Genomic DNA, 27033 nt, shown 5'->3' with positions numbered 1-27033 from the left:
AAAAAAAAGACTATAGACTTCTGGATATGCATGGTTCTAGCTACATTCAACATACTATTTAATGCCATATATTCATTATCACACAGAGTAGAAACTAGTACTAGGGTCGGAAAACCGTAAATGATGAATTACTGGAGACTTTGTTCTGAGAGTTAAAAATTCTCAGGGGTCAGAATAATATGATATACCCCATGCTTTTATGATTTCTACCTCCAGGGACTCTATCAGGTTCCTACTGTGAATATTGAAGAAAAATCCCTTCATTCTGCCAACAAGGGTCAAGGTAAAAATAACCATTTTGCAATGTGCCTGAGCATTTTGTTCTTCTTAACAAGGCCTGCCCTCAGGAGAAATTATTTGCCAGGACCTAACCTGTGTGAGGAAAGGAAAATACTCAATTCCAGCCCCCTCTAACCATTCCATGTAAGTCATGAGAGTTTTTCATAGGATTATAAAATGTTATCCCTTCTTCTACATCTCACTACTACATTAATACAGAATAATTTATTACAGTTTCTTTTAATCAGAACATTACATTCATCTTTCAACAATAGTTATAAAGCATACTAAAAGATAGAAAAAATAGTTTGAAGAGACTGTACAAGTATCAGAACTAGACTCAAATATCGATGTGGGAATTACCATATCAGAATTTTTTTAAAAATTGAAAGTATGCTAAAGGCTTTAATTTAAAAATTAGACAACATTCAAGGACAGATATATAATGAAAGCATAGAGATGGATGGGGTGCCTGGGTGGCTCAATCAGTTAAGCATCTGACTTTGGCTCAGGTCATGCACCTGTGGTCTTGAGTAAAGGCTTCACATCACGCTGTGTGCTGATAGCTCAGAGCCTGAAGCCTGCTTCAGATTTTGTGTCTCCATCCCTCTCTTTCTCTCTCACTCTGCCCCTCCCCGCTCACACTGTGTCTTTCTCTCTCTCTCTCTCTCTCTCAAAAATAAATAAACAGAAAAAATGTTTTTTTTTTAAAGAAAGCGTAATTTGGAAATTCTAGGAAGGAATCAAAAATAAATTCTAAATATCATAAACCCTGCCAACAGAACTGAAGAATGCCTTTGATGGTCTCATTAGTATGCTGAACATGGCTGAGGAAAGAATTTCTGAGCTTGAGGATGTAACAGTAGAAACTTCTAAAACTGAAAAACAAAACAACAACAACAACAACTGAACGAAAAGAACAAACAGCAACAACAAAACCCAGAACAGGATATCCAAGAACAAGGGGATATCTACAATTGGTGTAACATTAATAGAGTGGAAAAATTAGAAGTAAAGAAAGAGAGAGAGAAGCACTATGTGAAGCAATAATGACTGGAGATTTTTTGAATTAATGTCAAATATCATCACAGAGGCACAGAGGCAGCTCAGAGACACCAAGCAAAATAAATGCCCCAAAAAATAAATACATAAGCATATTATATTCAAACTTCAGGAAATTAAAGATACAGAAAGAAATCATGAAAGTAAGCCAGAGGGATAAGGAAAACCAACCATTATAGAGCAGTGAAGATAAGCAATATCTCCAAATTCTCAGACACCATGCAAATAAGAAGAGTGGAGTGAAATATTTGAAGTGTTGAGATAAGACCCCTAAAACCTAGCATTTTCTACACTATGAAATTATCTTTTAAAGTGAAAAGTAAAGGACTTTCTGGGGATGATGGTAGAGGATCAAAGTCACTTCATCTGAAGCATACAACTAGATGACACCCACATCGATGTCCATAACTCAGAAAACGACCCTCAGCTGGCCAAACAAAATCTCCACAGCTGAATGTACAAAAGAGATCACATCAAAGAGAGTAGGAAGGGCAGAGCTAAATGGACCTGCAGGACTATCTGCAGAAGGAAGGGATGCATGGGGGCAGAAAGGAGGGAAAAACAGAGCCTCCCAGCAGGCACCCCAGGCACAGGAAATCTGCCTAGGGAAGAAAAATTCCCAAAACATTTGGCTTTAAAAACCAGAATGGCTGAATTTCAAGTGTTTTTCAATAGGCGGGGCTTAACACCTGGAACTTTTAAAAAGAGTAGGCTGCCTCTGGGAGACCTGGGATTGCAAGAGAAAACTGAATCACTGCCCTTAAAGAAACAGCACAACAAATAGCCCTGCTGAGATACAGCATAGAAGCAGCAGTTTAAAAAATGTCTGTGATACAAAGAGAAGAGAGGAAGAAAGGAAGCCTTCAAAAAATGCCTGGGGTATACTGGAGGGAGATTTGTTTACTAATCTGAGAGTATGTGGTGGAGGGGCAAGTATCCTTGAGTGACTTTGCCTGGAAGACCTAGTAGGCACCATTCCTCCCAACCCCCACTTCCCAGGCCTAGACATAGAGTCTCCTGCAGGAATATGCATGGTGCCAACACTACCTCCCTAACTGCTAACTGTGAATCCTGCCTCCATGTTCTCCTGCAAACACACTTCCTCCAGCCAGGCCTCAGCTCCAAATCCCCTCCCAAAGCAGACCTTTGCAAACCTTACTAAAACCACATGGGCCACCCCAGGTGGTTCTGCAGATCTGCCTCTTCCAACCCAGCCTGCCATGGTTCTGGTTAACTGCAGGTCCCCTCTTACAGCTTGGACCTTGCTGACATCCCAAGCCTCCTCCCACGTGTTCTGCAGACCTGCCCTCTCCAATATGCCCTTGGCCAGATCCCATCCAAAGTGGTGCCACGAGCCTGGCAGTGTGTAAGTAGCTCCAACAGGGGCCAGCACAACTCCAACGTGGCTTCTGCCCCAGAGAGGGGGGAAGATAACTGCACATACCAGTCAGACAGCTACCCCAGCAGTGTGCTGGTCTGACTGCAGGCCTTGCTCACCAACGAAAGCTTATTAGAGGACAACACAGAGAAAGTATCTTGCAGTTTGGTTCTACTGCATCTCTGGCAAATGCCTGGTCTGACTAAACTTATATACAAGGTGGCCCCATACTGACTCACTAACAACATACGAACCAAACTCTGCACACAACAAGCAAAGAGAGCCATCACAGATGGCTGGATTGAAGGTAAAAATGGCTCAGCCAGAACAGCAAGATGCACACAACACACAGGAGACATCCCTGAAGTGCCAGGTTCTGGTAAATAGGGGTTGTTGCACTATAGGTTGCTAAAGGATATCTGTTTCATAAGGCCACTATTTTCAAATTGAGGTGACACAGCTGACTTTGCTAACACACACAAACAGTTAGACAAAATGAGGAAAAAGAAGAATATGTCCCAAATGAAAGAACAGAACAAAATCAAAGCAAGAGACCTAAAAGAAATGGGGATAAGTAATATGCCTAATACAGAATTTAAAGTAAGGGTCATAAAGATACTTGACTTGACAAAAGAATGTAATACCCTTAACAAAAAGATAGAAAACATAAAAAAGAACTAATCAGATATCAAGAAGTCAATAATTGAAAGCTAAAATACATTAGATGGAATATCTCGTGGACTAGAAAAAGGAGAACAGATTAGTAATCTGGAGGAGAGAGAAATGGAAAGTAATTAGCTGAATAATGATCAAAAATCTCTAAACTACAGAGAAGAAACTGAGAGTTGCTAGAAGGGTGGAGGGTGGGGGAATGGGCTAGATGGGGGATGAGTCCTAAGGAGGGAACTTGTTAGGATGAGCACTGGGTATTTTATTTAAGTGATGAGTGACTAAATACTACACCTGAAACCAATTTTACCATATTTGTTAACTAACTAGAATTTAAATAAAAACTTAAGAAAAGAAACACTCTTCTACTTTGCTCAGTGTGTTAGACAATTTACCTATGTAATTATAATATTATTATGTTCTAACTTTAATGTTTGTATATTAATAAGGTTATTTACTAATAAAAAATTAAAGGAATGGAGAAAGATATAGCATGCTGACATTAATAATAATACTGATCACTATTTCTAAAACATGTAAATTACAACAAAAAATGTGACCAAGTGAGGGTTTAGTATTTAGCATACTGCTGTGGGCTTCATTGTGTTCCTCTTCATCCTCCTTGCCCACCAAATTCATATACTGAAGTTTTAACCTCACTGCAGGATGTGACCTTTATTGGAGGTAAGACTTTACAATGGTAATTATAGTAAAATGAAGTAAACATGACTTATTCAATAATACTTATGGTATTTATAAGAGAGATTTGGATACAGACTCATACAGAGGGAAGAGGATGTGAAGACATTGGTGGAAGACATTCATCTACAAGCCAGGAAAGGCCAGGAAGAGTTTCTTCCCTCATGGTTCTTAGAAGAAACCAACTCTGTCAGCACCTTAATTTCAGATTTTTAGCCTACAAAATTGTGAGAAAATAAATTTTTGTGTTTAAGCTATCCAGTCTGTGGTGTTGGACTACACCAATCCTAGCAAACTAATAGACATACAAAGCACATTTCAATAGCAGTTATATATCCTCATTTATCTTCTATTTTAAAATATATACATCACTTAGGGGTACCTGGGTGGCTCAGATGGTTGAATGCCCAACTCTTAATTTTGGTTCATATCATAATTCCAGGGTCATAAGATTGAGCCCTTTGTCAGGCACTGCTCTGAGTGCGCTGAGTGTGGAACCTGCTTGGGATTCTCTCTCTCTCTCTCTCTCTCTCTCTCTCCCTCTCTCTCTCTCCTTCCCCCTCTCCTGTATCCCATTAATGCTCACTCTCTCTCTCTCTCAAAAATAAATTTTAAAAGATGTATACCATTTAATATTTTAAAAATTCAACAAGTAATCACACACACATACACATTATAGTGAAAAATTATGATAGAGATGATGATAGTGATAGTAATGAAAATGACTGATAATGATGATTCTTTATAGTATCATAGGCAGTGTTCTAAAGGCATTCATTCACTAATTTATTTAATCTTCAAAATAAATATTATTCTTTTAATTTTGCATCATATTAAGTTTTGCATTTCATATTACAGATGGAAATCTGAGACACAGAAAGATTAAGAAACTTTTCTAATGTCACAAAAGTGGTGTTTGAATCAAGCAAGTCAAGATTTCGTAGCCCACATAGTATATATCTTTTAGTTCTATGTATGAGCATCTATATTTTAAGATTTATATATATTATAATATATAAGTTATATAGATTGCATATATTTATGTAATATGTAACATATAATACATGTAAATCTTAAAGTATAGATGCACATACATTAAAATATTTTCATGTGTGATTATATTATACAGAATCATATTGTATCATGTTTTGTTTTTAACCATGTTATAAAGTTATTTCCCTAACAGCGCACTGAATTTTGCCTTATTTCTAAAATGTTGCTTAGTATTTTATCATTTATATGTATCGTATTTTATTTAAACCTTCTCTAAACTAATAATGGTCACATGTTGATTTTATCTTTTTTTTTGTATCCTATTACAATCAGTTCTGTAATGATCAGCATGGAATATATCACGTTTCTCCCCCTTCTTTATTAAGTTTCTCTGTGGAAAGTATTAATTGACAGGTGACGGGTATGTGCATAAAAGATTTGGATAGGTCCTGCCAGATCTCCATTTAAAATCTTGGAGCAATTTAAAATTCTTCCATAGCACATGACAGTGTCTTTTCCCAAAGTGAAGACTTTCAATATTAAGTTAAGATGATATTTTCCTCACAAAAAAACAGATTTAAATAGTTTATTGCGATTACATAAAGCTTGTTTTTGAGAAGCACACGAAAGTAAACAGAACATCAGGGGTCTTGTTGATTACTTACATAACCCTATTATCAGAAGATTGTGCTGTAATTATTGTAATGTTAATTGCTTTTCTCCCTTTCTTGATTATGGTAGGAAAATGTAGCCCTCATTCCCTTTCTTCATATGGCAAATTAGTTCCAATATAACCTATAACTAAATCAAATTCATAATCATGTCTCCTTCTAGTACTATTATGTCCCTTTTTAAGGGTAATTTTAATATGGATACAGACTTCATTTTCTCCAGGAAATATATTTTGGCAGCATATTCTAATATCTTGACCCATCATACATTGATACTTTGATTTAATCTTTTTGTATTCATAACCTTGATCCCAATTACTTCTTTCAGGATTCCTTATTATTGCCAAGGCACACATTGAATTCTGTTGGCCTAATTAGCATAATATTCCTTCCCTTTGGAATCCCGTCTCATTTTGTTTGGATGTGCATATGTGCATATATGTGCCTGATGGTGTTTTATCAGGAACTGTGGAATTTTCATGAAAATGAAACAAATTCAGCTATAAGTGCAAGTCTCTAAGACTGACAAACTGCATTTGAATTGTATTCAAGTTAGTGGATGAAAACATAAGTAGCAACGTTTTTGAAGCAATGGTTAATAATCTGTTATTTAACAATCCATATAATAAAAGTAGGAATAATCCACAACTCCATATAATCACTTTGTATCATTTCTAGTTGACTGAAGATTATACATAGCAAAGCTGCCAATAATAAATTAGTTTAGGCCCTACTTTTTTCAGTGAGGATTTATTGCATACTTGTTTTGTGGAAAGTGCTCTGAAAAAAATTATGAGTAAATATACACCAGGAGCCATCATGTCCTCTCTTCCTTCCATCAGCGTTCTCACTACCAGATTACATGCACATTGAATAAGTAAGTCTGTTCATAGATGCTAACTTGAAATATATCCATCAAATTCACACACAATGAGGGAAAATATCAAATAAGTAAAAGTAATATTTTTTCTACATTATAGACGGATTTTTGATCCAATTCAGTCCATACTCAGAAAGCAGAGAAACAACATATTTATTGAAATCTTCCTCAGTACATGGACAGCATGCACTATTCTTGGTGTTAGGAATTCAGAGGTAAAAAAAAAAAAAGTGTTGGGCTTACATGATGATGTGGGGGAAAAATTTAAAGTGAATAAAATGTTGGGGCACCTGAGTGACTCAGTCAGTTAAACATCTGACTTTGGTTTAGATCATAATCTCATGGTCTGGGTTCACACCGTGCGTTGGGCTCTGTGATGACAGCTCAGAGCCAGAGCCTACTTCAGATTCTGTGTCTTCCTCTCTCTCTGCCCCTTCCGGCTTGTGCTCTTTCTCTCTTTCTCTCTCTGTCTCAAAAAAGTAAAAACATTAAAAAAATTTTACCAAAAAAAGTCAAGGGGTGACATATTCTGTGGAGAAAAGTATTGCAGGGATCCAGAGTGAGGAGGATGGGGGTTGCTGCATTTTATAAGGTGGTCAAGGATATCCTTCCTGATAAGCTTACCTTTGAGGATGGATGGAAAAGCCGCACAGGTACCTGTCACATACATGTCTTTCCTCAGAGAGACCTGTTTCACCAGGAAAAGCATGAGCATGGAGTCATTAAAGTAGCAATGTGCTTTGAGAGTGAAGGAACAGCATAAAGGCCAAACTGTGTTCCAATGCAGCAGGCAAGAGGGAGAATGGTCCAGGATGAAGTTGGAGAAGCAGTGAGTGGGGAGACCACGTAGAGCCTTGTTGTGGACAGATACTGTAGTGGTCTCCATATTCATGTCCCTTGAGTGTGAGCAGGACCTGTCATTGCTTCTCTCTATGGCAAAAGATGCAAAAGAAGATGGCAAAGATGGATATCACTCTCCTTATGACAGTGCCATTTTATATTTATATGCACACTAGACAAACACACTGGAGGCTCTCCTTCTCCACTGTTGGCTCCGAAGAAATAAGCTGTCATGTTCTGAGAAGTTCTCCAGACAGGCTCACATGGCAGGAGATTGTGGGTGACCTCTACAGGAACACAGAGTAATCTGCTACTGACAAGCAGGAAGAAAACAAAGGCCTCTGTCATCCTCTACCAACAGACTAGAGGTGAATTATGTCAACAACCTGAGGGAACATGGAAGCTGCACTTTTCCCAAACCACTGACGAAAGGATCTCTGGTTAGTACCATGATTTCAGGCGGGTAAGATCTGAAACAGAACCCAGATAAATGATGTCCAGATGCACAGCCTGTCGAAATTGTAAGACAAGAAATATGTGTGGGCTTAAGTTTCCTATTTTGACACAGCGATAGAAAATGGACACAGGTACAGGCCTTGTGGGGCATTATAACGAATTTGTATGTCACTGCTTTACTCAGAGTAAGATGGAAACATTGGAAGCTTAAGAGCACTGATGTGTCAGGATCTGACTTGCATATTGAAAAGATGACCTTGGCTGTTGTGTTGGAAAAAGACCGTAGAGGAAGGGGCAATGGTAGATATGGAACAGTTTAGAAGATATTGCAAAAATTTACGCATGAGATTCTGCTGTTTAAGGCTTGAGTGGTAGCATTGGAAGTGATTGATGTAGTGATTTGATTATAAATTGGTTTTTCAAAGTAGAGTTGTTGGTTTAAAATTTTTTTAATCTTTTTATTTATTTCTGAGAGACAGAGAGAGACAGCACGAGCAGGGGAGGGTCAGAGAGAGAGGGAGGTACAGAATTGGAAGCAGGCTCCAGGCTCTGAGCTAGCTGTCAGCACAGAGCATGATGCGGGGCTTGAACCCACGAACGTGAGATCATGACCTGAGTCAAAGCCAGATGCTTAACCAACTGAGCCACCCAGGTGCCCCAAGAGCTGTTGGTTTTAGAGACATGATTATGAGAAAAAAGTTAGGAATGCTTCAAAGATTTTTGAACTGAACTATTTCAGGTTTTAATTACCATTGGATATGATAGATAATCTTAAAAATTATATTAATCATTTACTTCTGAAAAGTGAATAGTATGAAACCCATGAATAAACAACTAATATCTATCTTTTCCAATGTTCCAGTCATTTCATAAGAGAAAACATTGTGGGAATCAGGTTGAAAATAGTCCAAAGGGGTTATTGAATTATTCAGTTCTCAGTTAGCCTCATTTGTTTCTGTTTACCTAACACGCATTATCTGTAAGTTGCATCATGAACCTAAATGTCCAAGATTCCTTATCTAGTGTTATCTAGTATATACACACTGCTAAGTGAAACTGGTAGAGTGTAATAGAAATTAAGAAATGTCATAGCTGTTAGTCAGTTTTTATCAAGCGATTGTTTTATGCTTATTAAGACCTCTCTGCTTCAGTCTCCCAAAACAAACCAAAACAAAACTTATATCAAAAAGTTAATATGCATTCTTACAGTTTATTAAAACAATGAAGTATTTATCAAAGGTGTTAATTATCAAAACAATGCAATAAAATTTCTGCATACAGGAAAGACTTGATATTAGGTATTCTGCAGACTCCTAATAGAACATAAACAGTAACAAGGATTCAAATCACTATACTTATTTCTAATGTGAAAAATTATAACTTTTGCCACTGAGAATATATAAAATTCCTGTATGAATTCAGACACTTTTGAAAGAATACCTGAAAGGCATTGAATCAGTGGAATTTTTTACACCTGTCTATAAATACTACTACTTAATGATATCCACAACAATGATGGATTTTATTCAGACAATATTCAAATTTAAGAGAAACAGTGAAGAAAACTGCTTTCAAACTTTGCAAGAAAAATGGCTAATTATGACCAACAAGAATTATAGCTGGTAAATTAAGGGCATTTTCTTATTGAAGGAGAAAATTTCCATAACCATTTTAATGTGTTATTTTATCCTACTTATACAAACACCAAATTCCTCACTCAAGGTAGTATCTTTTAAAAATTTTTATATTTGTCCTTAGATTGTAGGTAATGTTTTAAGCATAATAAAATATTTCGTGGAAAGTTTCACCATGAAAAATAAATATAAAGTCTCTCTCTCTCTTTTTTTTTTTTTACCAATATATTCATTATAGATATGTTCAAAATCTAAATTCTGGGTGACACAAAATTAAGAGAAGCTATATTTTTAGTGATTTACATTAATGCAAATCCATTATCACCTTATAAAATTCTAAGCTTATACCTGATATAACCATTGGGTAAGGTCTTCATGTATGAGAATAGCATTTCATTACTAGTTTTTACCGAAACAATTTTTACAGCTTTAAATATGTTAAGAGATCCCTGAAATAAATATGATATTTTATTTCAAGAAATTTCTTCATTATGACTAATTCTCCATATTCCCTGTAATTTTCAAGATGGAAATGCAGATTTTATTGTTACAGCTGCTTCTGCTGCAGCTGCAACCAGTTTTGCATATATTAGTGGGAAACAGAAGAATAATCTCCAGGCAGAGTTCGAAAAGGAGCTCCTATAGTGCTAGGGGGAAAAAAGAAAGAAAAGAAAAAACGTGGGGATACACTGTCTTCCTGAAAAAGCTCTCATTTGTCCATTGAAGAAATGGACACCAATAGTAGAGGAACCTGCTAATGAACACAGATGGGGTGAGGTAAAGAGGGTGATTACATCTGGAAGCTTTAATTAGAAAAGGGGTGAGTTAGGAAACCATTTAACTCATCCTGAAGAGCTAAGGATGGCTCTTGAGTATATGAAGTCTGGGCTTCACAGTGAAGGATAAGTAAATCCAAACTATTTGATTAGCTATCTAGGAAGGAAGAAAAGAAAGAATAAAGGAATAGAGATCAGAAGCAGCCCACAGTTTGTGGTGATATATAAAGCAGTTTTTTTGTGTTAGCAGTTTTTTTGTGTTAGCAAATAACGTAAAGTAAAACATGTGGAAATAAAAGAAGACTCTTGAAGAATTAAGGTAATGATCCTATAATAAAATATCTTACTTGCCATTAGAAGAAACTGGATTTCAGAAAGAAATGAGACTGAAACATTTTAAGCAAGAATGATATGCTTTTATTTTAGTTAGAAGACAACTTTTAAAGGGTTAAATCTTTTTTTAGGTATTATATTATTTTTTAATGTGTCAAATTTTTACTTTTTTTCTAGTTAGTTAACGTATACTATAATACTAGTTTCAGAGTAGAATTTAGTGTTTCATCACTTACATATGACACCCAGTGCTCATCACAACTGGTACCCTCCTTAACCGATCACCCATTTAGCCCGTCCCTAGCCCACCACCCTTCCAGCTATCCTCAGTTTGTTCTCTGTAGTTCGGAGTCTTTTTTATGGTTTTGCTCTCTCTCTTTTTTTCTTCCTTACTCCGGTGTTTATCTGTTTTGTTTCTTAAATTCTACATATGCATGTAATTATTTGACATTTGTCTTTGACTTATTTCACTTAGCCTAATATACTCTACTCCATCAACATCCTTGCAAATAGCAAGATTTCATTCTTTTTGATAGCTGAGTAACACACCATTGTATATATCTACCACATGTTCTTTATCCATTCTTCAGCCCATGGACATTGGGCTCTTTCCATAGTTTGGGTATTGTTGATAATGCCATTTAAACATTGAAGGGCATGTGCCCCTTTGAATCTGTATTTTTGTATCCTTTGTGTAAGTCCCCAGGAGCAAATTGCTAGGTCATAGGGTAGTTCTTTTATTTTTTTTTAACTTTATGAGGAACCTCCATAGTGTTTTCCAGAGTGGATGCACCAGCTCACATTCTTACCAACAGTGTAAGAGAGCATTCCCCTTTTGATCCTTGCCAACTCGTGTTGCTTCCTGTGTGGTTAATTTTAGCCATTCTGACACGTGTAAGATGGTAGCCCATCATGATTTTGGTTTGTATTTCTCAGAAGATGAGTGATTTGAGCATGTTTTCATGTGTCTGTTGATCATCTGTATGTCGTCTTTGGAAAAAATTATATTCATGTCTTCTACCCATTTCTTAAATAGATTACTTAGTTTGGGGGGTTGAGCTTTAGAAGATTTTTTTACAGATTTTGGGTACTAGCTCTTTATATGATATGTCATTTTCAAATATCTTCTCCCATTCCAAAGGTTGCCTTTTAGTTTTGTTGATTGTTTCTTTCATTGTCCAGAATTTTCTTATCTTGATAATCCCAATAGTTCATGTTTGCTTTTGTTTCCTTTGCCTCTAAAGGCACATCTAATAAAATGTTGCTATAGCCAAGGTCAAAGATTGTATTCTCCTCTAGGATTTTGATGGTTTCCTGTCTCACATTTAGGTATTTCATCCATTTTGAATTTATTTTGTATATGCTGTAATAAGGTAGTCCAATTTAATTCTTCTGCATGTTGCTATCCAGTTTTCTCAATGCCATTTTTTGAAGAGACTGTTTTTCCCCCATTGGATATTATCTCTTGCTTTCTGAAAGATTGGTTTACCATAGTAGTGCATCTATTCTGTTTCATTGATCTATATTTCTGTTTTTTGTACCAGTACCAGAGAGAATGTTAGAGAGAGGGGCAGAGAGAGAAAGAGAGAGGCAGGCAGAGAGTGAATCCCAAGCGGTCTCTACTGTCAGAGCAGAGCTTGATTTAAGGCTGCATCCCAAAACCACAAGATAATGACTTGAGCAGAGATCAAGAGTTGGATGCTTAACTGACTGAGCCACCCAGGTACCCCTTGGATTTCTCTTTCTGCTACTTCGTTATAGAAAAGCAATATATTTCTGTATGTTTATTTTATGTCCTAACACTTTAATGAATTAATGTATCAGTTGTAGCAATTTTTTGGTGGAGTTTTTTGGATTTTCTACATACAGTATCATGTTAATTGTGAAAAGAAAGTGTGGCTTCTTCCTTGGTTATTTGAATGTCTTTTATTTTTTGTTGTTGTTGTCTGTGAAGCCCAGACCTCCAGTACTATGTTAAATAATGATGGTGAGAGTGGATATCTCTGTCTTGTTTTTGACTGTAAAGGAAAAGCTCTCCATTTTCCCCCACTGAAGATGATATTAGCTGTGGGCCTTTTGTATATTACTTATGGTGTTTAGGTATGTTCCCTCTATCCTTACTTTGTTGAGGGTTTTTATAAAGAATGGATGCTCTTCTTAGTGAACACTATCTAGTGAGAGGATCATATGGCTCTTATCTTTTTTTAAATTAATGTGGTGTATCATGTTAATTGATTTATGAATTGATTTATGAATATTAAACCACCATTGAAGTCTAGGAATATGTCTTAAAAGTTTACGTCTAAAGAAAAGAAGACTAGTGATAAAAATGTATTAATAGCCAGAACAATATCACCACTCAAGGGGCACAATAGATATAAGGAATAGTTCCATAAAATTTGTTGGAGGATAGATAGAGCAGGGAGATATGTTGGAGATATTAATATGGGAATCATCTCCATTTACATAAGTGGGATGAGAAATGTCATAGAATCACCTTAGTAAAATATACACAAGAGCAATAGGGTAATAAAAAGAATCCTGGCAATCCTAGTATTTAAAAATCAGGGAGAAGAAGTAGTATGAGCAAGGGAGAAGTAGAACAAATGGATAGAGAAAAAGAATGAAGATAACGTGAAATTATGGACTCTAAGAGATCATTGGCCTATAAAGGAGTGAAGGGCTACAGTGTCAAATGAAGAATCCAGTAAGATAAAGGCTGATGTTGCTTGTCATTGTCAAACATGAATCTTTGGTAACTTTGGTGAGAAAAATTTCATATGTTAGTAAGGAAAGGACTCTAATGATAGTGTTTTATGGTATGTATTGAATGATTAGTGTGAGAATAACACTTATCATCTAAATCAGAGCACTTTGAAAGTGATACAAAGGCTGGCGACAATTTCAGCAGGTAAACAGATATAATCACAACTACCTTAGCCAACCCAAAGCATATGGTCACCCTAGAGATGAGAGAGTGTAATCTACCTTGTTGAAAGGGGAACAATGGAGAAAGGAGAGAGAATAGGTGGTAGGAATACAGAGTCTGGAAAAGATTTTGTATGATGAAAATAACTATGGGGCACCTGGGTGGCTTAGTCTGTTAAGCATCAAACTTCAGTTCAGGTCATGATCTCACAGTTTGTAAGTTCGAGCCCCACATCAGGCTCTGTGCTGACAGCTCTGAACCTGAAGCCTGCTTTAGATTCTGCATCTCCCGCCCTCTCTCCTTCTCCCCCGCTCATACTCTGGATCTTTCTCTCAAAATTAAATAAACATAAAATTTTTTTAAAAGAAAATAAGTGGAACATATAATAATATCTGGATTAAACATTAAATTATTAAAGTAGAAAAATCCCCAATATTAAAGTCAAGTACATGTAGTCATAGAAATGTCTGAAGAGGCAACACAGATGTTGGCAAGGATTCAGAGAAAGAGGATCTCTTTTATACTGCTAGTGGAAATGCAAACTGGTGCAGCCTCTCTGGAAAACAGTGTGGAGGTTCCTCAAAAAATTAAAAATAGAACTACCCTATGACCTAGCAATAGCACTTCTAGGAATTTACCCAAGGGCTACAGGGATGCTGATGCATGTATCTCAATGTTTATATCAGCACTTTCAACAATAGCCAAATCATGGAAAGAGCCTCAATGTTCATCAATTGACAAATGGATAATGAAGATATGGTTTCTATAAACAATGGAATACTACTTGGCGATAAGAAAGAATAAAATCTGGCCATTTGCAGCAATGTGGATAAAACTGGAGGGTATCATGCTAAGTCAAATAAGTCAGTCAGAGAAAGACAGATACCATATGTTCTTAATCATATGCGGATCCTAAGAAACTTAGCAGAAGACCATGGAGGAATGGAAGGGGAGAAAAAGTTACAAAGAGGGAGAGAGGCAAACCATAAGAGACTCTTAAATATTTAGAGCAAACTGAGGGTTATTTGGGGTTAGGTGAAGGGGAAAGTGGGTGATGGGCATTGAGGAGGGCCCTTGTTGGGCTGAGCACTGAGTGTTGTATGGAAACCAATTTGACAATAAATTATATTTTAAAAATTAAAAATAGAACTACCCTACGACACAGCAATTGCAGTATTAGGTATTTATCCCAGGGTATGCCATTTCGAAGGGACACATTCACCCAAATGTGTATAGCAGCACTATCAACAATAGTCAAAGTATGGAAAGAACTCAAATGCCCATTGATGGATGAATGGATAAAGAAGATATATATAAAATATATATGTATATATGATATATAATATATAATATTTCTAGGCAATCAAAAAGAATGAAATCTTGACATTTGCAATTATGTGGATGGAACTAGAGGGTAGAATGCTGTTAATAAGTATGCCAGAGAAAGACAAATATCATATGACTTCACTCATATGAAGACTTTGAAATACAAAACACATGAACATAAGGGAAGGGAAGCAAAAATAATATAAAAACAGGGAGGAGAACAAAACATAAAGGACTCTTAAATATGGAGATCAAACAGAGGGTTACTGGATGGGTTGTGGGGGTGGGATGGGATAAATGGGTACAGGGCATTAAGGAATCTACTCCTGAAATCATTGTTGCACTATATGCTAAGTAACCTTAATGTAAATTTAAAATAATAATAAATTAAATAATAATAAACTAAAGGTCTAGTCTCATACACACACACACACACACACACACACACACACACACACACACAAAGAAATATCTGTAGAAATCAATCAGCCAGAGAGTAGGTAGAAATTATAATATATTGGTATCAAATAACAGAGTTAATCTCTATTAACTTCAAAGACAAGGCATGACTATGGAATTCAGGAGCTGAATGAAACAGAGAATCTACATAGGTAGATAACTTACTATTAAGCAAAAATAGATTTTACGCCAGCATTATGCTGGATTCTATTGAGTTTTATTGATTTAAACCTTTTCCACATTGAGAAAAGGCAAGCTTATCAAATCAGAGTTTCTGGTAGTAGATAACATGCATAAATTCAGTTACCAAAAGTAGTGTAAGGGCCCAGTACACAGAGAAAGGTGAAAACAAAGTTAAAGGAATGGCAGCATGTTGCAACAGTGCAAGTCACAGATAGGTTTTCCTGGAGACTTATGGATATGTGTCATATGTATACATCATGACATTTTGCAATTTTGCATTTTCTCTCTTCAGCACATGATAGTGCTCTGCATAATTATCATTTTTATCAAAATATAACTGTATACAGAGATTCCACTTATTTATTAATTTATTTTTAATGTTTATTTATTTTTGAGAGACAGAGACAGAGAGAGAGCGTGAGTGGGGGAAGGATAGAGAGAGAGGAAGACAGAATCCAAAGCAGCCCTCAGGCTCTGAGCTGTCAGCACAGAGACCAATTCAGGGCTCAAACCCACGTGTCAGGAGATCATTACCTGAGTCAAAGTCAGACACTTAATGGACTGACCCGCCCAGCACCCCCAGAGATTCCAATTATTTAATATGGTGTGATGTTTTATCATAATAGCATGGAGATGTAGGATTTGATATTTACAGATGCATATTTTCAGTGATTTCTAGGGAAAAAATATTTAACTTTTTTGTTTAGTCACTTTTTGACCCATCTTTTGACATAAGCAAATACAAAACCATGAAAGAATGCTGACAATCATAAGCTTGTTTACTACACTGAGGTAGTGTGTTTGTATGGTGTATATGTTTGTGTGTTATGCTATGCAATTCCTCTATAATTATATAAAAACCAATCTTTATCTCTATGATATATACTTACGTACAAAGTTCACTCTGCAATATCTTATTTCCATGAGAAAAATGTTTTTTAATAAACTTTTAATTTGTAGTATTTAAGCATACTTATTTTAATTAACACTTCAATGCTTTAAATGTGGAATTAAAACATATTGTTTTAATGACTACAAGGCTTCTGAGACTTTGAAATGGTTCTATATGAGAGAAAAAGGAAATCTTGGCAGAATAATGTATTTTAGTGATTGTCATTGTGTAATACAGGAGAATGACACTTTATAATTCATTTACCCTTGAATACCATTAGATATTTTATAATATGGAAATTCTTCAGCAGACATAAATACCCTTTGGATAAAATGTCTTAAAAGTGTAGTAAAAGTTTTAAATAATGACTAATGATATTCATACCTATGAGTTCATTTGCAATAATAATAATGATGATCATAATAATAATAGGGAAAATAGCAACTGATATGTTTTAATGTCTAATATATGGCATACATTGAACAAAGAAATGTATGTCTTATGTTATCAACCACGTCAAAACACTGATGTGTAATTCATTTCATTTACTAGTGAAGAAATAGAAGTCAGCAAGATTGAGTAAATAGCTCAAGGTCATAGAGACAGTGATGGCAATCAGATGGGGTTTCGCCTTCTATCTGACATCAAAGCATGAGCCTTAAACATTGTTGTATACTACCAGTTTTTTCCCTCAAAGTAATTTGTGTTGTTTGAGCCTTTATATTTTTCATTTTATCTTCATCTCAGCTGACTTTTCTGTGTCCATAGCTCTGATTCAAACCACCTTGTGCTCTTACATTGCCTAACTGTAACTGTGAAAATTGCCAGAATACCTATTGTGTCATTGTGTAGTGGCTGGCTATCTTTAAATGGGGGCTAATCTTATAGCTAGAATTGCATTTCCCTCATAAACACAAACTCTTTTCAAAGAGAGGCAAAGAAGAAAAAAAGAAAAAAGAAAAGGAGACAAAATTTGTGTGAACTGTCAGAAAAATCATTTGGTTGTTTTTGTTTTTGTTTTTGTTTCTTATGTGGCCTGCTCCACAAACCATGCACTTTTCTTTGACTTAAAGAAAAAGAATGTACAATAGCCCTTTTTCTTTTTAGAATACTTTTTTAATTGGCAAACAGCCATTAGGCATGCCAGGCACATTCTGGACAGTCTGCATTGACATGAGTTTGGTGTCTGTCCAGTGAAGAAACAATAATTTATGTTTTCTTTTTTCTTTTCATTTAAAAAAAATGTTTATTTATTTTTGAGAGAGAGAGAGGGAAAGAAAGGGAGACACAAAATCCAAAGCAGACTCCAGGCTCTAAGCTGTCAGCTCAGAGCCAAATTCAGGGCTCAAACTCAGGTACTGCGAGATCATGACTTGAGTCTGTCAGATGCTTAACTTACTGAGCCACCCAGTTGCCCCAATAATTTGTTTTCTAACAACAGAAACTGCACTCTTTCCAAGAAAGTCAATATTAAACAGTTAACCCTGAAATCCCCAGTTTAACTGAAATTCCCAGAATTATGAACATACAATGTTAATGCTGGACACTTGTTTAAACTGTGTCTTTTTAGTTGAGATAGAAAGATAAGTAGACAGTGGGGTGCCTGGGTGGCTCAGTTGGACAAGTGTCGTACTTCAGCCCAGGTCATGATCTCACTGTTTGTGAGTTTCAAGCCTCACTTTCTGCTCTGTGCTGACAGCTCAGAGCCTAGAGTCTTCTTTAAATTCTATGTCTCCCTCTTTCTCTGCCCCTCCCCAGCTCACGCTCTGTCTCTCTCTCTCTAAAAAAAAAAAAGAAAGATAAGTGGATAGAATAATTGCCAGGTGAGTATTAAGATAATTATCATGAACATTTTAACCAATCTTGGTATATATAATAGAGTAAATTAATAATAAATTATATTATGTTTAATATAGTAACTCAGGTGGAGATCTTAAGGACCTGTCTGCACAACCCATTGGTGATCTACAGTTCTTTTTTTTAAGTTTTTATTCAAATTCCAGTTAGTTAACATACAGTATAGTATTGGTTTCAGCTACACAATTTATGAATCAACACTTTCAAACAACACCTGGTGCTCATCACACAATAAGTGCACTCCTTAATCTCCATCAACTATTTAACCCATCCTCCCCCCCGACCTCTGCTCTGGTAACCATGTTTGTTCTCTATAATTGAGAGTCCATGTCTTGGTTTGGCACTCCTTTTTTTTCCTTTTGGCTCTTTTGTTTCATTTCCTAAATTCTACATATGAGTGAAATCATATGGTATTTGTCTTTCTCTGACTAACTTATTTCACTTGCCATAATAACCTGTAGCTCCATCCATGTCATTGTAGATAGCAAGATTTTATTATTTTTATGCCTGAGTAATATTCCATTTATACACACACACACACACACACACACACACACACGCACACACACACACACGCATAATATCTATACCACATCCTCCTTATCGACTCATCCGTGGATAGACAATAGGGTTGTCTCCATAATTTGGCTATAGTACATAATGCTGCTATTATAAATATCAGGGTACATGTGCCCCTTTCAGTCAGAATTTTTGTATCTTTTGAGTAAATACCTAATAGCACAATTGCTGGGTTGCAAGGTCGTTCTATTTTTAACTTTTTAAGGAACCTTCATACTGTATTCCAGAGTGGCTATGCCAGTTTGTATTCCCACCAATAGCACCAAGGGTGTCCCCTTTCTCTGCATCCTCACCAACCCCTCTTGATTTTTGTGTCATTGGTTTTAGTTTTGGCAAACACACTCACATAGTTGTTAAGGTATTATGAAAAATTCCAAAGCTCATCTTAATGCCTTTTATATAAACTAAGGTCATAGCCTTGAAAGTCTTTTGCAGGTTTGATATAATGCCACATAAACAAATGCATAGATTGTGATTCACCAAGAAAATGACTACTTAACAGTTTTAATTTCCTTCACTTCAAATAATTCAATTCATAAATAATTTCTATGCATTTATTTATTTTCTATAGATTACATTAAGAAAACATAATTTATACATCAAATAGTTTTCACTCTATATCCATTTATTGTAAAATTGCTTCAAAATACATATTTTCTGTATACATATAATGTATATATGTTATTAAATTGCTTTACAAAAAATATATTTAATATGCATCTTCTATCAAAATATTTTAAGGTATATAATATATTTTATATAAAATATATGCATATATTATCAAAAATTTTAAATATATTTATAAATATTTACTTGTCATATTATCATTTATTATATTATAATATATTATACATCAGTGTCATACATACGATATTGTCGTGGTATATATTCATCACAATTAACCTTTTCTTATAACTAACATAGATGAATATATTTTCCTACACTTATTTTGTATTTATAGCTTTTTTATATTAACTGCATGTTAATAAATTTTGTCATTTTTTTCTTTTCCCTTATTCTTTTCTTCTTGCCTTGTAAAACATTTTGTTTTGTAATTTTTCAAATGTGTTTTTCCAGACTTTCATTTACTTTTTAACCTTGTGATATCTCTTTGTGGGTTGTTTTCTTCTTTCAGAGAGGTTTGTTTTATGTTGATTTGAAAGAAAGGGAGAGACAGAGCGTGAATGAGAAAGGTGCAAAAGAGAGAGACACACACAGAATCTGACGCAGGTCCAGCCTCTGAGCTGTCAGCACAGAGCCCAGTGTGGGGCTGGAACCCACGAACCATGAGATCATGACTTGAGCTGAAATCAAAGTTGGATGCTTAACTGACTAAATCACCCAAGCACCCCCAATTTTTTATTTATGTAACACAAGTATTTAATTTTAATTGGCTGTTTCTTGGTTTGCCTCTTAACTATAGACAATGATGGTTACCAGAGGGGAAGTGGTTGGCAGGCTGGGTTGAATAAGGGATGGAGATTAAGGAGTGCACTTGCTGTGATGAGCACTGGGAGTTGTGTGGAAGTGTCGAATCACAGAAACTAATATTAAACTGTATATTAAGTAACCAGAATTTAAATAAAAATTAACAAAAAAAGAAATATATTTAATTTTATTTAGGTTGTGAAAAGGGCCTTTAGCTTTTACCATGTTCTAAGTGTACATGACTTGCCTCAACATTTGTGGAAATGTCTAGATTTTCTAATGGATGAGAGGTTTTATTAATATAAACTTAATGTCGATATGTTATTGGTCTCGGGATTATTGACTCTCTTCCATTGATTTTGTTCTTATAATGTAGTAATGTCAAAGTCCTTTAATTATTATTCCTTTATGTTATGTTTTAACATCTGGAAATACCAACTACCAGTATTATTTTTATTTCAACATTTTCTTGACTGTTTTTATACCTTTACAGATCTTTGCTTCATATATCCTCTAAACTTGATATTAGAGGTCATACTTGTCCAAGGTGCATTGCTTTTATTATGTTTTGATCTTCTGGTAATCTATTTACAAAATGTGGCCCAAAAATTTTAATAAGTATAATATTTATATAATTCAAAGAAAGTGAATTTCAGTACAATAGAAATTAACTATCTGCTAACTAATTAGATCTTATAGAATGAATTATGTTTATCTAAAATTCTTATGTTGAAATTCTAATCCTCAGGACCTCAGAATGTGACTGTATTTGGAAATGGGGTCTTTAAGAATACAAAAATGTGAAGCATCTGGGTGGCTCAGTCGTTTAAGAGTTGGACTTTGATTTTGTCTCAGGCTTTGTGCTTTGTAGTTGTGGGATCATGCTCTGTGCTGACAATGAGGACCCTGCGTGGGATTCTCTCTCTCTCTCTCTCTCTCTCTCTTTCTCTCTCTCTCTGCCTCTCCCTCATGCCTGTGAGCACATGTGTGCACTCACTTTCTCTCTCACTCTCTCTCTCTCTCAAAATAAATAAATAAGCATTAAAAAGAAAAGGCAAGAAGGTTAAACTGAAGATATATGTACTAACCCAATGTGTACTTATAAGAAAAAGAAATTAGGGCATGAACATAACCAGATGGAAGACTATGAAAAGACAGAAGACAGACATTTATACGCCAAGGAGAAAGACCTCAGAAGAAACCAACCCTAACCACACCTTGATTTCAGACTTCTAGTCTACTAAATTGTGGCAAAATACACTTCTGTTGTTTAAACCACCCAGTCTGTAGTACTTTATTATGGCAGACCTAGAGAACTACTATACTAGGAATTCTTTCCTCACATCATATTATATTTCTTAGGTCTTCATCTGTAAAATAATAAAACTAGGCTGCAGAGGTTCTATTTTTTTATAATGTCAGCATATTATTTTATATTCTATTTAAATTTTCTTTATCATTGGTAGTAAAATAAATATCTTTTTAATAAATCTCAAACTTTATTATCTTAATCCCTATCCTATTTAAAGGGCCTTTTGAAGGAGTCTCGCTCCAGCAGGTGAGTGGATGGATGGATGGACGGTGTTGGTGAGAGAGAGAGAGCCTCTAGTTTCTTCTGATGACCAGGCAGGCATCTCTGCACTGACCAGAAAGTCAGCTTTTTTTTATGATGAAAAAAATGTATGGGGTACAAAACTGAAGAGGCATTTGACTTAGACAATGATTTCTGGTGAAAAATTTCTTTGGTATGTAAAAATATCCCAGAACATAGATTGGTAGAAGACTCATGCATTGTCTTTATAAATAGTGATTGATGCAGGCGCAATTTAGATGCTTATCATATGAAGAAGGAAGGTATCTTCAGCATTAAAATACAAAGCAATTTTTTTAGCATAGCAAAAACAAAAGTTAGCTTATTGTGAACAGGGGTCAATAGCCGGTTTCCTGAGGGGAAGTAAAACAGGTTTCTCAGAAAATGTAATATTTGCTCCCATAAACACAAAAGAAGAAATTCCTATAAAAAGTTCTTCCACAAGGTGCAATTAGCACGTTTTAGGATAAGGGGACAGCTCACTCCTGATGCCAATCAGCAAGGTGACTTGGGGGTCAGTGCTCAAGCAAAAATAATTGAGTGGAAATGGATATCGGTCACCATCTGATGGCAAGAGGCCTTACAAACTTGCATTACCTCACAAGGAGTTTTCTTAACTTTAGTGAATTCAGAAATGGCTTCCAAGAACCCATATTTAATGCTTGCTGTGTGTCATTAAAAAAAAGAAAAGGAACCAGAATTACTAAAAAAGTATGATAAACCATCTTACTCTAAAGAACTCAAGGTAAATGCCAGGGTCTTGGGGACCAGAGATGTAAAGAGACAATTATACTACAAAGTAATTGTGGTGTAAATGGATAAATAAATGGATAACAGAATAGTAAATAGACAAGAGAGAAAGATTATTAGAGAACAAGCAGGTCAGTGAGAATCTCATGCTCTCGAACTAGGGAGGGAATTGATATTACTTCATGAAATGCATGGAAATATAATATATTTGGGGAGACAATTGAAGAAGCTGTAGATATATAGTATGTCAAAGGTGTTAGGAAAAAAATGAGTACCTAGAATAAAGACCATCCTCAACATTACTTAGTATATTATGTGAAACTCTCTCAGTGGTCATATCCTTTGTAAAATATAAGGATGCTTAACTCTATAAAAAGTAATTTGAGGTTATTTACAACTTACTCATTAAGTATGCTTCAGCTTGACTGAAGGGTTTGACATCATCTTTCCAAACAAGTTTTTTTTAAAGATTTTTTATGTTTTATTAATTTTTGAGACAGAGAGAGACACAGATCATGAGCGGGGAGGGTCAGAGAGAGGGAGACACAGAATTGGAAGCAGGCTCCAGGCTCTGAGCTGTCAGCACAGAGCCTGATGCAGGGCTTGAACCCACGAACGTGAGATCATGACCTGAGCCGAAGTCAGAGGCCCAACCGACTGAGCCACCCAGGTGCCCCTCAAACAAGTTTTACCTGCAGTTGCTTTATTTGATTAATATACTATTGCCAATGACTATTACTACCAAAAATTGAGACCATCTTTCACATTCTGAGCTGATTTTAATATTTTCCTTTATGTAACAACACTCTGTGTAAAATGTTTTACAAATAATTATTTTCAATATGTAAGCCAATCATGAGAGGTCAACGTTAATAATGTGATCAAGTTCACAGATGTAGCTCCTCTAAAGTTATACATCATCCCAGTATCTCAACTGGGTTTTGAACATAAACTGTACTCTTTCTACTGTATCATGCTGTGCCTTTGCTTTTTTTGTGATATGGGAGGAAAGGGCAGAGTCTTTTATTATTTCAACTAGCCTCCTCAATGAAGGACTATCTACATGTTTCCTTTAGGTGTATACTCTACCCCAATACACTGTTAAAATAAAATTTATATATAAGTGATATTTCTAGAAATAAATATAATTTTAGAATGTAGTGATACCCTGGAAACTTGTTATAGGTGTTATAGCTAACTGAATAATAGCAAATACTGAAAAACAGATTAAATGATTATCAAAATAAATAATAGGCAAGAAACTGTGTAAATAGAATTTTATATTTATAGGATTTTAAAATTTATTATTGGAGTAAAATTAGAATTTTATTTTGATTGTTTTCCTCTAGACACTTAATGCTTGCTTTATACAGTGAAGGATTTTAGTCATAAATAAGTAAACAAAATGATAGAACAGGAATAAACATTAGAAAACTCCAGGTTAGCGAACCTCACTTAATCTCAGTTAGTTAAGTGCCTGACTCTAAACTCAGGTTATAATCTTACAGTTTGAAGATCAAGCCCCACATTGGTCTCTGCAGTGAAAGGCCCCCACATTGGGCCTGCTTGGGATTTTCTCCTTCTCTTTCTGCCCTCACCTGCTCAGGCTCTCTATATCAAAATAAATTAACATTGGAAAAAATAAATCATTCAGTTTAGTCTCTTTAATTTATTAATGAAACAAAAAATTAAAAAGGTGATCAGAAGTTAAATTATTTATGTACCTCAAAAATCTATTAAATACGAGGTTAATTATTTCCTAGAAATTCTGCCTTTTCATCACATACTACTGATGGTAGTTTTAAAAAACAAGTAGAAAACTTGGAATACCAAATACAAGATTTTGTTTAAATAGAAAAAAGAGAAGTAATATCAAACACAGAAGAAAATTTAAATCTGTCACTAACATACATCAAAACATGATTATTTGAAGTAAGCAAACTACCATATGGCAGATTTTTAATAAATGTTTAATCATAGAAAGAACTGTAACAATAGGAGTAACAAATAACAATGAAAGCAGTCTACCACATACTGTTTGATTCATCTACACTAAAATTAAAATTAAGGCCCAATGTGGGGGCCTTTCACTGCAGAGACCAATGTGGGGCTTGATCTTCAAACTGTAAGATTATATCTATTTTGGTAAATAACTATCAAAATATTTTATTCCAATATATCATTGCAGCTTTCTAAAAATATATATTTTGAGCAGCGCCTGGGTGGCTCAGTCAGTTAAGCATCCAGCTCCAGCTCAGGTCATGATCTCACTGTTCATGAGTTCAAGCCCCTCATCAGCTCTCTACTTTGAGCACACAGAGCCCATTTTGGATTCTCTGTTTTCCCTCCACTCCCTCCTGACTTGCACTTTCTCTCACAAAAATAAAATAAACATTAAAAAATTGAAAAATATATTTGATTTGAAAATCATCTTCTTATAGAATGACAAATGCTCACACCACTTTCATTTTTTTCTTTGTCTCAGAAGTTTTCTCATGGGGATGTATGGATTTAACATGGCTAATCCATCTCCCATGGATATTTGTGTTGGAGGCAGTTGGTAGGAAGGTACAGTTTAATACAGCAATGTCCCAACGGAAAAACAACATTCCCTGGAAATTAAACAATTGTTAGTTCTGAAAGAAGATGGCACCAAGAAGACTGAAATCATAGACAAAATAAAGAGTGAAGGGATAGGGTGGTGAAGTGGATGAAGTGTGGTGGGACAGCACATAGTCCCCTGGATGATACCAAGGATTGAGAGAAATAAATACTGAAAGTCATAGTGTGTGGTAGAGACATACATTCTAATTGCTAATCCTTCTACACATGTGCCCCATTTTCCCCAAATTTAATTATGAAAATTTTCAAGCACATAGCAAAATTCAAAGAATTTTAGAATGAATACCCATTTACTCACTATAGAGATTCTATTCTTAATACCTTGTTGAAATCAGTCTCCTCATATAGATCCATCTTTTTATCTTACTATCCATCCATGCACCCATTTAATTTTTAATTTATCACTAAGTAACTTGTGGATATCAGTATCTTTCACCTTGAATATCTGCATTCTTTTTTTGAAAGGCCAGGTTTGCCTTCCTGTGGTGAAATCTTTGCTCATTTAAATTTAAAGTTCTTTGACTCTTTGAGGTTCCGACATTTTACAGAAATGTAGGGCAAAGTACTTTGCTATAAGATATATTTTTCTTGAAGAATTTCATCAGCACACTGAAAGACTATTATTTTTAGTTAGAGTCAACTATCTGGGCATCTTAGCAATTAAAAGTACGCATGGTGCTGAAAGTTCAATAAGAATTACTTTATTAATACAAAAAATAAAGTACAATTATAATTTTATCAACCTATTAAGTTTCTAAGTGATTTTGCATCAATTTGCCTATTCCTCCCAAACCTCTACAGAAAACTCAGTTCAGTTTTACATATGAGAAAATTAAGACCAAGAGAAGTATTATATAATTATATTCCTCATTAGTTAGAGAATCCAAAGCATTGGGCTACAACCTAAGTTTTATAGAGATGAAACTTGGAAATTATTCACCACATGTAAGACAGAATAAACTTTGAATAAAAAACATGTAGTAATAAGTCTCTAACCATAATAAAGCAATGCTCTTATAGAACCCAAACAATCCTTTGAAGAAGACAAGTTTCAAAACATTTTAAACTTTTCATATAGCATGCACATTCCTCTTAGTGTTAGTTATATGACTACAAATTACATTTTCTTCATTAGACTATATACTCCCCCAAAGTGAGGGAAATGAAGGGAACTACTAATTGTTATGGGTCACTGGCTTTTAATAAATGGCTAGTATATATTACATTAATTTCAACTAAACTAAAAACAAGTATATTTATTTATATATTCTCATATGAGTAGTCTGTCTTTCAAAGAGGTTATATAATGTATCCAAAATTATTCATATAGTAAAATAAAAGTTATAATTTATGTGGGTTGTTGTCTAATCCCATACCTTCAAGATTTGTTATGGCTTGGTATTTTTCCTATAATTTCTTTAGTCAAGGACTGTATGTATATATATTTTAATAGTTTATTGTCAAATTGTTTTCCATACAACATCCAGTGCTCTTCCCCACAAGTACCCTCCTCCATCACCACCACCTCTTTTCCCCCTTCCCCCTTCCGCTTCAACTCTCAGTTCATTTTCAGCATTCAATAGTCTCTCAAGTTTTGTGTCCCGCTTTCTCCCCAACTCTCTTTCCCTCTTCCCCTCCCCCTGGTCCTCCATTAGGTTTCTCCTCCTTTCCTGTTAGACCTATGAGTACAAACATATGGTTTCTGTCCTTCTCTGCCTGACTTATTTTGCTTAGCATGACACCCTCA

The sequence above is a fragment of the Suricata suricatta genome, chromosome 11 (genome assembly GCF_006229205.1).
Source record: "Suricata suricatta isolate VVHF042 chromosome 11, meerkat_22Aug2017_6uvM2_HiC, whole genome shotgun sequence".
In the NCBI taxonomy this organism is placed as follows: Eukaryota; Metazoa; Chordata; class Mammalia; order Carnivora; family Herpestidae; genus Suricata; species Suricata suricatta.
The sequence above is the reverse complement of the archived record's forward strand: the minus strand, read 5'-3'. Positions refer to the sequence as shown.